Source organism: Lynx canadensis, chromosome D1 (genome assembly GCF_007474595.2).
Source record: "Lynx canadensis isolate LIC74 chromosome D1, mLynCan4.pri.v2, whole genome shotgun sequence".
NCBI lineage: Eukaryota > Metazoa > Chordata > Mammalia > Carnivora > Felidae > Lynx > Lynx canadensis.
The window spans coordinates 93917358-93927404 of record NC_044312.2 but is presented as its reverse complement, the minus strand read 5'-3'; positions in this window follow the sequence as shown (position 1 = coordinate 93927404).

Sequence of the window (10047 nt, the reverse complement as noted above, 5' to 3'; positions counted from 1 at the left end):
CTATATATGGAAAGATACTTACCTCTACCTTTTCTAAACACACATACATATACACAGAGAGGGAGATGATAGATCAATCGATTGATATAGATATTTTTATTTATATATATTTATTTATATACATATGATGAATAAAATTTACTGTGGTACTTTGTATTCTATTTTCTTTGTATTCTATTTTGAATAAATTAAAGTGGATAAAGACCCACTAAATTGAATTGGCAATCTTTTAATGGTTTGTAATCAGCACTTTGAAAGATGATGCCATAGGTTATATATCTAATACCAGAACTGTTATAGAAAATAAGCATCTTCAACTTCTTCATATTGCCAAATTACTCTTTAAAAAGTTTGAAATAATTTATACTCTCACCAGTGGTATAAATACATTTTTGTTTCCCTTTGGTTTGGTTTGTTGTTGTTGTTTTTATTTCCTCATCCTGTAGTGCTTGTTTTTTTTTTAATTGAGGTATAATTGAGAAATAAAAATTCTATATATTTTAAGATATACAACTTGGTATTTAAATTTTTTAAATGTTTATTTATTTTTGAGAAAGAGAAAGAGAGAGAGAGAAAGAGAGAGCGTGAGCAGGGGAGGGGCAGAGAGAGAGGGGAACACAGAATCGGAAGCAGGCTTCAGGCTCCAAGTTGTCAGCACAGAGCCTGATGCGGTGCTCGAACTCACAAACTGTGAGATAATGACCTGAGCCAGCCAACCGACTGAGCCACCCAGGTGCCCCAATATATATACAACTTGATATTTTAATGTGTATCTACATGGTGAAATGATCACCACAATCGAGGTAATTAACATATCCATCACCTCATCTTGTTATATTCTGTTTTTCATTTTGTTCTTTTCTTTTTTTAATTTTGAGAACACTTAAGATCTACCCTTTTAGAAAATTTCAAGTATACACTGAAGGATTGTTAACTACAGTCATCCTGCTGTGCATTGGATCTCCATAACTTATTTATCTTGCCTAATTAAAACTTTGTATCCTTTGACCAATAACTTCTCCTTTTCCCCACCACCTGGCCCCTGACAACCAGCACTCTAGTCTGTGTTTCTATGAGTTTGACCATTTTAGATTCCACATACAGGTGAGATCACGCAGTATTTGTCTGTGAATGGTTTATTTCAGTTTTCTCAAACTGTGTCTGGATGGAGATATGATAAGAGATGTGGAGATTATCTGAAAGAATCATAGTAGGCTTTGGTAAGACCCATTGCACTGAAATGGTACATAAACTTTATAACATAACAGGAAATAGAATGTGGGTTTATCTCCCTATGGGCAGCAGGTATTTCTTTAAATGTACCTCCCACTCCTACTTACTCCTCATAATGTAAAAGAAAATAGAGCTCTGGGTTCCTCTTAACCTGTGACTTCTTTCTTTTATAGAAGTTACTGAAACCACCAGTTGTTTTTTTTTTTTTTTTTTTTTGAATTTTGTTTTCTTTTCCCCTAAAGTAAAAAAAAAAAAAAAAAAAAAAAGGTGGGTGGGAGGTTTCAGGAATCTACATTAATTAACTTATATCCTTGATCTACTGAATATATTTTGCGTGGTTCATTTGTAGAAACATTAGTGAGTCAAATTAAAAGCACCCTACCAGAAGTCAAATCATCAGTCTCACCAAACTGCCAAACAGGACAACTTTTGTTACTGAATACAGTTCTTTGGGGTAATTTGTGCCAGTTCCTTGGAGGTTTAGAAGAATTTGTCTATAAAATCATTAGGCTTGATTTTTGTGTGGATTGGGGAAATTGTAAGGGTGTGATGAGGTGAGTAGGATATAAGGGAGTGAAGGGTATATTACCTACTACCAAATCAATTTATTTAATAGACTTTAGTTTGTTCAGTTTCCTAAGTATTTTTCAGTCAGTTTTGGCATTTAATATTGCTCTTAAAATTCTTTTAATAGGTTTTCTAATATCTTGCATAAAATTATCCATGGTACTCTATTACAATTTTTAAATTTCAATGTTATCTGATTATAACTTGTTTCAGCTATGACTTTAGTGTTGTTTATCTCAGTTATTACAAATGTTTCCTTTCTGTTATTTATTTTTTTCAGCTTTATATTTCTGTGATCTCTCTGCAAATGTTACTGTTTTTGTTAATTTCTGCATCGATCCCAAACTTTTCTTTCCAATTTGTTTTCATAATCTCCTTTTTAAAAATCTAGTTTCTTTCATTAAATGCCAAGTCCAATAATATATACATTTTTTATAATATACACATTTAAGGCTTAAATTGTCACGAAAGATAGTCATGTCATTGCACACCTTAACTATTAAACATATACAGTATTCAGTGCCATTCAGTTCTAAATATTTCATAATATCAAGTATAATTTTTCATTCCTACATGAATAACTTAGTTGGGTAAAGTGTTCTCTAACTGTCACTTGGTTAAGTTTATTCATTAGCTTTAAATCCTCTCTAAACCTGATGTTTTACTCAGAAAATATCAAGAGAATTGGAACTAGTTTTAGTTTTGCTGAGAATTTTTGCTTCTTTTGTAGTGACTGTCCCTATTTTTCTTAATTTCTACCATCCTCTTGATATTTTTCTATATGTGACTAAATGAGGTATGTTAAAATTTTCCGCTATGATTATGGAATTGTCTATTTCTCCCTGAAAGTTCTATCTCCTTTAACTTTATATATTTTAGGACCATGTTACTGTTATTAGGTGCATTCAAATTTAGAAATGGTATAATACATACAGTTGTGTAACTTCAGGCTTTTAGAGATTTCCTCTGCTGCTAGAGCCTTTCATCTGTATCTATTGAGAAATGCATCATTTTATTTAGGTCATACTACTAGTTAAATTTCCTTTTTTTAATTTCTCACATCTGATAGTCTGTCCTTCACTGTTTTTTCCCCTTTGGTGCTGTGTACCTATTGTGTTTCTCTTTCTTAGATTCATATTCAACGTTTCTATCTGTTTTGTAGGAGCTGTTACTAGGTTAGTTCAACCTTTTTTGTGGCCAGAATCAGAAATTCATACCACAATTACTTACCTAGAATAAGGGCTTGTATTCTAGCTAAATAAATGTTATCTAAGTGACACTTATTCCAAACTAACAACAACAACAAAAAGACAATAAAAACTTTACTGCATTTTATTTTTAGGATTTACTAAATTATTTCAGAGCTAGCACCTTATTACTATTACCACTACAAACAGGGTCTCTCTCAATCTTTCTACCAATAATAGTGATAGTAATAGCTAATTGCTAATTTTAATGCAATGCATACTCTCTCCTAGGTACTTTTTAAATAGCTTTGTGTATATTAACTCCTCACTTAATCCTCACACAAATACTATGAAATAAATGTTACCATTTTCTTCTCACAAAGAAACCAAAGCATAAAGGCTAAATAATTGGCCTGAGATTACTTAATTGTTAAATAACAGAATCCGAACCTTTGGTCTGGCTCCAAAGCCCTGGTTCTGCATTTCGACTCGGGCAAGAGATGTTTCTTCCCTGGGCTCCACACTTAAAAAAAATAAAATAAAATAAACAGGATTTCCCCAGTTAATTCTTTTTGTAGATGCGGATTTCATAGAGTTAAGGAGAGGGTCCCACTTATACTCCCCAGCCATCCTTTAGATAGTCTTAGTCTTAGTTGAGATCTGGAATTCCTACTCAAATTCATTGTTTTAGTGTTTGCATGGGTCTCATCCCTTGGTGGGTCCTCCTAAGAGCAGATATCTCTACTGCAGTATATATCTATAAACTGAAAGGTGGCTTCGTATAAGGTATGTAGTTGGAGCTTGAACTGTTAGCTGAAATGTTGACATGCATGCAAATGAGGCCCTTCCTATAATCCTAGACTTAACAGGAGTAGGAAGATACTAGGGGCTCCAGGGAGGGGGTTGGGTGGCAAGAGCTGCCTCTTCCTATGCCACCTCAGTCCAGTACAAAATGCCAAGCCACCTGAGAGTTCTGACTTTGAAAATGACCATTTAGTCCATTTGGAAGATAATGAAATAGCTTTGTTAAGATTTTGTTAGCTTTATTCTTAACTCTGAAGTATTTAATCATTTGGATGTGAGCCTCCATTCATTGGGCGGCTACAGATGTTGAGAGAGGCTGTGGAACTCACATGCTGCCCATGGTGGACTTGCTTCCAATACGGATGCTTTGTTATTCATTTTTTCTACCAGATTAAAGTTAAAAATAGAACTACCCTACCATCCAGCAATTGCACTTCTAGGTATTTATCAAAAGAATATAAAAACACTATTTCAACAGGATACTTGCACCTCGATGTTTATAGCAGCATTATATACAACAGCCAAATTATAGAAATAGCCAAATTGTCCATTAACTGATGAATGGATAAAGTAGATGTTGTAGATACATAGATAGATAGATAGATAGATAGATAGAGTGGAATATCACTTAACCATAAAAAAGAATGAAATCTTGCCATTTGCAATGACATGAATGGAGCTAGAGAGTATTATGCTGAGTGAAATAAGTCAGTCAGAGAAAGACAAATACCATATGATTTCACTCATATGAGGAATCTAAGAAACAAAACAAACAAGCAAGTGGGAAAAAAAGAGAAAGAGAGGCAAACCAAGAAACAAGCTCTTAACAATAGATGGAGAACAAACTGATTATTACCAGAGAGGAGGGGCGTGGGGGCGATAGGTAAAATAGGTGATGGGGTTAAGGAGTGCACTTGTTGTAATGAGCACTGGGTATTATGTGGAAGTGTGGAGTCACTATATTGTACACCTGAAACTAATATCAGACTGTATATTAACTAACTTGAGCTTAAATAAAAACTTAAATAAATGTGTGACTCTGGAATGTGTATTTCTTTACTGCTCTGTGAGAATGCTCTAGTTTCTTTATATATGGGATTTGGGGTTGGGTTGTATGTGACAAGACAGGGTCATAGTTGACATCTATGTCATCTGGATGTTGCCTAATAGAATATATAACACTTGGTAGGAATTTCAAAAATATCTCAGGTCACTGAAAAATAATAGCTACCATTCACTAAGAATTTATCATATGTCAGAAGTAGTGCTTTTGCTTTCTTTAGGTTATCTCACTTAATTCTGAAACAATCCTTTTAGTTAAATACCACTATTTAGTTCAAATTTATTTATTATTTAGTTGAATATCCTTTTATATATGAAGAGACAAATCAGAGTAAGTATCTGAAGGCAACAAAGTCAGTGACTGACAACCTGGAATGAACATAAGGCTGTATGACTTTATAATGATTATAAATGATTATAATGTTACTTTGCTTTCCCAAGAATGAATGAATGAAAAAAACCCAGACATTATTTTCCTTAAAGTCAAACTTATCCTGAAAACCTAGCTGAAACAGTTGGATGTGACTTAATCATCTGTACCGCACATCATATTTTGATGCATTTTTAGGAAGGTTGGACTTGAACATCTGACTAGAGTACCACAATCATGTTTAAACTTAGATTTTTGTTTCAAAATTTATTAGAAAATAGACTGTGGGAATGAATGAGTGATATACAAGGGCATCAGATCCTTTTTTGAAATCGATGAATTAACACATTAGTTATTGAGTTATATGAATCGTGATTATTTATCATGCTTCTGATTGAAGGCACCAGCTAAGATATTATCATTATAAAAATAATAACTCAGCTCTTGATTATATGTTTATGTCAAAAGCCCCACTGAGATTTGGAATGCTGATGACCCAAATGCAATAAAAGAACCCTTTATTCATTTATGTTCAGTAAAATAATATTAGAAGATGATATATTCCCTCTTCCTTATGGTTAGCAATTTGGGTCTCATGATTCTCTATTAAATTTATTATTTGTTGGGATATAATTTGCAAAGATTCTGTATTTAGCATTAGTGTCTCTGTTTTGGCTTTTATTATAAGTTATGTGTTCACACTCAAATGGTGAAAATACATACTTTTGGAAATAATCGCAGTGAATGGTACATCCGCAGCAACTGTCAGGTTTGCAAAGGGGCTGGTCAAATGGGCAAGAGGTGATAGCATTTATTGATACCAGGGCTTGAACCTTGTGGGAGTGTCCGTGTCTTCTGGTCTTTAGGAATCAAGAGGGAATGACTGCATCTTGACTTCCCTTAACCCTTGCTCTCGTAGTATATTCTGCACAATTAACAAAATCTTGTGACAAAATGCACAATTAGATCCAGAGAATTTGCCCCTTGTTAGCACACATCCCTAAGACAGACCTGGTGTTGAATGAGGAGATAAGAGTTCTAATTATTTATGAGTCCTATTTGAGCCATACGCTGCAGCCTTAAATGTAGATATTTTAATTCTCATATCAAGCCTGGATGGTGGGCAGGGGTGAAGGGTAGGTGTTATGAACTCTGTATTAGGGTTCTAAAGCCACATTTGCCCACTGTTGAGCTTCAAAACCTTTGCCCTTCTTATTAAATGTAGAACACATAAAGAAGATGATACTTGTCTTGGCCGAGTGTCTACTACAAGATAGCTTCCTTTATTTTAATGATGTAGTTTAGTTTCTCGAGAGACACTAGCTCTTTGATTCAGGCATATGGAAAGGCCACAGTGACTGAGTGCATCTAAGGAAATGTCAACTTGCATTCCTCCTTCCATCTGAAAAATCTGACTTTATCATTGAATACATCTTAATTGTACTCTTTGCCCTTAATCTAGTTGTATGAGCATCATAGATATAATTGGTTAAGGCTAAATGGGACCTCCTCATTTATCCTAGATGGAACATTACTATCTTTGATGCATCTCACTCTATGTAGAACATAAATACTTATATGTGTTTATATAAGGCAAGTCCAACTTGGACCAATTGTTAGACTAACATTTTTAAAGTGAAAATATGGTGTAAGTAGAAATGAACCTGAAAATTGGTGTAAGGTCTGGCTTCTAACACTTAATACTAACTGTGTAGCCTTGGTCATTGCTTGTAACTTTTCTAAAAAACATCAGTTTATAAATGTTTAAAAATGATTTATTCCAGGCAGATCCTCTTAAGTTGTCTTGAGGGTTATATAGGACAACACCTGAAAAATATTTTTATACTGTTTTCCTGGCAGCTCAGAGGTAGCCAAACAGAGCTTCTTAAATGAAAACAAAAGCAGAAAATTTTAAAATTCACAAAGGTGGGAGATTATGATTAATTAAAAAGCTAAGTTTCTTTGGAATGTTTGCCCACTACTCCATTTTGAATACAAACAGTAATTCAACATTGCTCAATTCACCAACTTCTCTAGGGGGAATCCTGCTTTTCTGGCAGAAGTTTGATAAAGTTGGTAGCCTACTGAAATGTGAATTGTATTTTAACAAAGGGATCAACAGCTCATCCAAGTCCCTTTGACTCTAGAGGGAAATAACACTTTTAGGTGGAAACCTGCAAGATATTTGGACATCTGCATAATGACTGAAATTAGCATAGGTTTACATAGTACACTACTCCATTAGAATTTTGATGACTTGGAAAGGAACAGAAGGTTGTAAATTTCCTAAGGGAAGGTGTCTGGAGGGTGTAAAGTCTTGAAACAAAATCAGCCCAATGTAAGAAACCTGTTGAGAATGACTGAAAGGACAGAAAAATGACAAATGTGTTGCATTTTTCCTAACAAAAAGTGACCTGTTGCTGCTGGTGTGATATATAGTACTCTTTAAAGGATGGTAGTAACAGGTGGCCTCTCTTTGTTCTGCTTGTTGAGAGGTGATATGGTATGAGTCTATTCATTAGATACCTGTAATCATAATTTTCTCATAGCAATACTTGTGTGAGGGGAGAGGAGGAAAATAAGGAAAAGGAAGAAGATGAAATGGTAGAAGATAAAAAGGAAAATAGAGGAGGGGAAGGAAGCAAGAGGAGTTGGGATGAGGTCTGCAAAAACAACAGGGAATGTGGAATCTGCTCGATTTTATGGTTTAGCTGTCAAGAGGGTGTGCCCCTAAAAGTTTCTAGACTGTGGGACCATACATGGATAACAGTAATTTACTAATTGACTCTGCCACAGATTCTGAAACCTGCCCAAATTTTCAGCCACACTCTGCATATGAGGATAATGGAAAATCACTCCTGTCCTGTTGGTCCTGACAGTAGAAATTTGTGCTTGAACACGCGAGCAAAGGCTGACTTAAGTGAAAAGCTGTCACTTAAAACAGGACAATTGTTTTCTGTAGAGGTGCTCAAAATCCATGGGCAACTGTAGAATACAGAAAAGTGATTCCTCAAATTTCCCCACCAAAGACCCTTCTGTTGCTTTCTTTCTGTCACATGAAACCCGTAATTTGAATTTTTTTCCTACTGAACATAGTCCATGATTTGATGATTCTTAATGTGTTTTCCATATTCTTATTAATCAGTAAGATCTAGCCTTCTGTCATTCCAGACTGGTATTAGAAAACATGATTGATTCCCTCCTTCAGCTGATTTAAATCTAGTCACACAGACACTTGGCCTTTTAGGTGGCTTTCGTCTTATGATGGAGAATGGTAGTCACTGCCTTTTTGCAATATTGAAAATAGCTCATGGTATTGCTTAAGTAGACTAACAAACATATGCAATTATAATATTAGAGTAAAAAGGGGAATGAATTCAGACAGCCAACTTCAGATCAGCTAGATGGATAAATAACCTGGTAAGTGAGGTTGGAAAGAGAACTTGGGACCTTCTTGAGCAAGTTTTAATAATTTGCCCCTCACTTTTCTGCCTGCTTTGACAGATGTATGGCCCATTCTTTTACATTACTAGTCCCAGATAAGTGGAAATATGCATGGAAGGTTGAATCAGCGAATGTTGAAGCAGGCCCTGCTCCTAGCTGGATAAAAGATTCCAGAGAATCACTCTGTTTCCCTGAGCCCCGGTTTTCTATCTATAAAATGAGGACATTGGGCTGTGTGATCTTGCTATCTTTTTCTATTCTAAAGTGATGTGATTTTTTTTTAACATTACTTTCACTGAGCCTCATTTTTCTTATCTGTAAAAATGGGAAGAATGCCTACCTCACAAGGTGACTTTGAGGATTTAAAGATAGCAATTGAGTGCCCTTCCCTATACAAATCTACTTGATTCTCGAATTCCGTTATTAAGAGTTTATAGAATGAGTTCAGATAGTGAGGGGTATAACACTGTTTGAATTTATTTGAGTTCAGTATTTCATATAGCAAGTGGTGAGTTTTGGATAGTGAGGATTTATCAAATGTTTTTAGTTCCTGGATATCTATGGAAGCACCTTGCATGTAGGCAACACTCAATAAAGATTTCCCCTGGTCTCCTTGACCTTGAGGATAAAGACAGCCTTGTTTAGCTTTGCACCCTCAGCCTGTGGCACAGTGTCTAATAGTCAGGAATGTCTGTTTGTGTTTGTGGCCCTCAGGTGAGTCATGGGACCCTGCTGAGTCTTGGGTCCTTTGCTATAAAATGCACTTAACAATGTATATGTCCCATAGAGTTGCTGTAAAGAATGGTACAAGATCGTCTCAAAAAATGCAATAAAATCACATCTCTCATGCACATATAAAATGAACAGATGCTTAAGATTTTATGAAATTTGCAAATCATTGAGAGAAACAGGAGTATTATAATCATTTAAAAGAAGAATTCATAGTCGCCTGGATGGCTCAGCTTGTTGAGGGTCTGACCCTTGATCTTGCCTCAGGTCATGATCTCACAGGTTGTGGGATTGAGTCCTATGTCGGCCTCCTCACTAACGGTGTGGAGCCTGCTTGGGATTCTCCCTCTCCTTCTCACTTCCCTCCCCCAAACAAATATATAAACATCTTTAAAAAAAAGAAAAGTCCAAAATAAACACACAATATCAGGAGTATTGAAATTGATGTGCAAATATGGGTGAACCTAGCTTCCTCCACAGTGTGCAGAGAAGGCAGCTGAACCTCTCTGCTAGACTGGATAAAATTTGTGTGTTTATAGAAAAGAATTATTTGTTTATTTTTTCTAATAGCTATTTATATTTTATAGAGTTATAGATTCTGTAGAATTCTTCCACAGCATCAGAATCAAAGAGCAGAAGGGTGTGCTAGAG